Consider the following 4,687-nt stretch of genomic DNA (forward strand, 5'->3'; position numbering starts at 1 on the left):
TTGTCACTACTGTGATGCAGGGTTGAACCCTGGCCCAGGAACTTCTGCATGCCAAGGGTACAGCCAAAAAAAAAAAAAAAAGTTAGGATTTATGTAACTAGTAACAAGAAATTAAGGCAAAGTAGGCTAGAATAACTATAGCCAATAATTTCTAAATATAAAAGGGAGGCTAACAAGGGATCTCTTCCTTGCCTTTTACTGTCTATCATAATCAGAAGATCCCTTTCAGCCTAAACTTTATCTTCAGGACTGAACTACAATCCCTGACCTACTTTATGGAACTGGAAATGTGATCTGTCACTGGAAGGCAGTGAAATATGGACTTGGCAGCCATTTCAGGATATAAACAATAGCACACGTCAGGGAAAATGAGAGCTTAAAAGGATATACAAAGGGATGTGTGTGAAAACAAAAGATGGCATGCTTATAAGTAATTCTTACCCCATTACTGCCTATTATGTGCCACTCGGTGAACTAAATATCTTATACAACACTTCATTTTAACTCTCACAATAGCCCTCTGAAGTGTATGAAGTAACCAGTATGCTGTTTTATACCAAAACAGACATTAAGAAACTTTTCTAAGGTCACACAACCAGAAAGAGGCAGAGCTGGATTCAGTCCCAAGACTGTTTGGACACTGACTTTGACACTCTTATCTATTAAATTAGAGCGGGAAGCAGAGCAGGGCATAACCCCAACCTGCAAATGATTAAGAACCTTTATTTTGGAATATATTCACTATATTTTTAGAAAATCAATTTACATCCCTAGACCTTTTACCACAGGAAGCTGGCATTCTCTAAGCATCCTCGGTCTAAATGAAGCTCCTCTAAATTACAAATATGCCCAGTGTTTGAGTTGGGGGGGGAAACCATACATCTGAATGCAAAAAGAAAAAAAATTTTTTTAAGTTGTTCAAATGGAGTAATACGTTTTGCTGCCTGAGTTGCATATTCCTAGCAAAGTCTTTACAGAAGAAGCAAGAGTCTGGTAACAGATACCCGCGCCACCATTTCCCTGCTAGGAAACTATTAATTTTGTATCAGAAAAATCCTCAGCAACACTAGTTGAGCAAAATGGGAGCAAACTCGAGGCCACAAACGGCGTGAAAAGGCTCTTTAAAGATATCGCTCTACAGAGAGGGGCTATTTTCACTGTCCTAGCGAAAAAAAAAAAAAAAAAAGTGTTTATGACTGGGCGTTGCTTTGGATCACAAAGACTTCCAAAGAAAATGCACTGCCTGAAGCTTATCTTGAAGAAGCATTGCCAGGGAGCACGGGCTGGGGTGGACTTCAGCGTGACGTTCCAGGAAAACAGAGGTCCCCAGTCGACAAGGCCCTTCGAGGGACGCTGCAGGCGAGGGAGGCGCGGTGGTCGGTGCGGCGGGAGATGCTGGGCCTTCGCCCCTCACGGCGGCGGCTCCCCTCTCCGGGACGGGCATTGCAGCCTGGGCGGCGCGCCTTTCGCTTCTCCTGTCCGCAGCCCTCGGATCCCTTCCCCCCGGAGAAGAAACTCACTGCTCGGGGGGCTACACGAAAGGCGCCCAGCACACCCAGGCGTCCCAGCTGTCCCAGAATAGGAATCCCCTCTCCTTCTGACCCCGGCAACCCGGGAGCCTAAACCCTTAAACCCGGAAGACAGAAACAGGAAGTTCCTCTAGCTTCCCCAGAGGGTGGGCGGCAGCCTCTCTAGGAAACAGGAATGGCTCGCTCTCTTTGATCCTAACCCTTAGGATCCCGGACGAGAAGAAACGTGCTGGGGGATTTCTTTTCCTGTGGCCCCTGTCGTTTGCAGACTCTGCTTCCCATTCCTCAGTTCAACTCTCCTCTTTCATTTCAGAGAAAATAGGAGCCAAACGAAATTTCCTCGACATCAAGCTTGCAAATCTACCAAGTCTGCACCGCCGCCATCTCTTGCTTCCCTCCCAAGACCGGAGGAGTTGTCCTTCGCTTTTACAATGAGCTCCTATTGTTACTCACTTTCCTTCCCACCTTCATGGATCCTTACACTATCACTTAATCTCCTGATTCTCCCATTTCCATCCCCAAATAGTCCTTCAGCTCTTTCTCTCTCTCCTTCCCCTTCCTTCTTTCTCTCACAATATTTCCATTTTATCATTTCCCATTCACCTTTTAACTCATTTCTCTGGCAGCAAAAGCAACAGATCGCTAAGATGATCAATGACCTTTGTGTTGTTAGCACACTGATGTGCTTTGGCTCGCACTCCTTTTTCAGGAGTTTTGACATGGCAGACTTTCTTCTAGAAACACTCTTTTGAGGGGACACCACACCCTCCCCATTTTCCTCCAACATGTTAAGTCTCTTTTACAAGCCTGGTCTTCACTAAATGTTGCTCTTGGAACCCAGCCACTGTGTGCAGGTCACTTGGAGAAGCCACTGAGCTATTCTGGCTTGAGTGGAAAAACTTTAAATGGCTTCGGCTCCGACCAACATCAAGTGGCCACCACAGGAGACCCCAAATGAGAACCGCTTAGCAGAGTCCGGCTCCCCCTAGAACTGTGAGAGGAAATCATAAAGTGATTATTTTTACTCGAAGCTCCTAGGTTTTGGAATGAATTTGTTATGCAGCCATGGATGATCAGAATATATTTGGTACACTGAAGTGTGGTGTTAACTAAAACTAAAATATGTTGCCTATGGGAGTGGGTGGCCCACAGAAAAGGGGAGATCCTTGAGCAGTGACAGTGGAAGCCAAGGATCTTGAGCGATTGTCAGTGAGGGATTAAAGGAAAGCGAGGAAAAGTGGAAGATTGAGGAAAGAAGCCCTTGTTATACAGTGGCAGAAATTCAGCAACACTGTCATCTGTGCTAACGTGGAACATAAGATATGTACGTAGTGAATGCAGCAGTCTTGGTCAAGAATTGGCAAACTCATTCTGTAAAGGGCCAGATATAATTATTTCATGCTTGCAGGGTATACCACCTCTTTTACATCTGCTGAACTCTGCCGCAATTGCTCAAAGGTAGCCACCTGTCAAATTAACAAACAGGTACCAATATGTTCCAATAATACCTTAGTTACAAATCATGTATAGCCTACCCCTCAGCAGTATTTTGCTGACTCTTGTTCTAGTGAAAGAGATTTCAAGATAGAATATTAAAGTGCCTCATGGCCTCCTTCTCTGCTTATGATAAAATACAAGAGAAGAGAGATGAATACCAGCCCTTGAATCCATAGGAGCTAGAACATACTGCACTTGAAAGCCATTTTTGAGGAGTTCCCTTGTGGTGCGGCAGGTTAAGGATGTGGCATTGTTTCAGCGGCTCAGGTCACTGCTGTGGCGCAGGTTTGATTCCTGGCCCAGGAACTTCCATATGCCACAGGCATGGCCAAAAAAGAAAACCTGTTTTGTTCCTTCTCATCTCAGCCTCTCCAGATGGCAAACGTGCTAAAATTAATAAATAGCTTCTGGGAAAAGTTCAAATATCGGGCACTTCTAGGAAAACATGGTCTAAATAAGGGTCAGCAAATTACAAAAGGCCTTTTACAGATTTTGAGGTCTGTCTTAAAGAGCTTCTGTTGAACAATCGAATATCAACGAGTCTTACGGGGCTTGCTCCACAGCAACCAGGTAAAGAGGCCAAGGTGGAAACAGGTTTATAACATAAAGATTTGTGGGGGTTGCTTTATCTTATAGAGTGAATTATATAGTGATGTAATGAAAGCCTCAGGATTTCTCAAAGTCTATGTCTTCCAAGACTGAAAGTCACAGAGACAGTACAACATGATAAGGGTACTAGAATATGACAGCCCTAAACGTGCCTTTTTGTTTGTTTGTTTGTTTTGTTTTTTGGCCAGGCGGGCAACATGTGGAAGTTCCCGGGCCAGGGATCCAACCCTTGCCACAACAGTGACCTGAGCTGCTACGGAGACAACGCCAGATCCTTAACCTGCTGCACCACAAGAGAACTCTCAAAAGATGCCTCTTTGACGTAATTATTTTGAGCCAAAGGCAGTTAAGAAGCAGCAAATGTAGGAAAAGCTCTCTACCCACTTCCTCTTCTGCCTATAGGCAGGATATAAATTCTCCTTTACTGGATTCTAGATTCTTATCATCACTAAAGAAATCTGCAAAACACCTTACTCAATTAGTTCCTCCCACATATTTACTTTCCCACTTTTCCTAAAAAGCTTTCCTTTGTCTTGTGTTTTTGTCTTTTTAGGGCATACCCACGGCATATGGAGGTTCCCAGGCTAGGGGTCTAATCAGAGCTACAGCTGCCGGCCTCCCCCACAGCCACAGCAACGTGGGATCTGAGTCGAGTCTGCGACCTACACCACAGCTCATGGCGACACCAGATCCTTAACCCACTGAGTAAGGCCAGGGATCAAACCTGCAATCTCGTGGTTCCTAGTTGGATTTGTTTCCACTTCGCCATGACAGAACTCCTTCTCTGTCTTATCATTTCTCTACTGATTGTGCTTTGTTGAAGATGCTGTTTACATCAGAGAACTAAGCCATCTCTTTGAGTTACTCTTTCCCTGAGTCTCTCCCATGTATATATGAGATGTACAAATTTAAAAACTTCTATTTATTTTTCTTTTGTTAATCTGTTTTTGTCGTTGTTGTTGTTACAGAGGGCCCATCTTAGAACCTAGAAGAGGAGAAGAAAAATGATTTTTTCCCTCTCCTACATTAACAACAAGATAATATTGAAATTT

Source organism: Sus scrofa, chromosome 4, assembly GCF_000003025.6.
Source record: "Sus scrofa isolate TJ Tabasco breed Duroc chromosome 4, Sscrofa11.1, whole genome shotgun sequence".
Classification (NCBI taxonomy): domain Eukaryota; kingdom Metazoa; phylum Chordata; class Mammalia; order Artiodactyla; family Suidae; genus Sus; species Sus scrofa.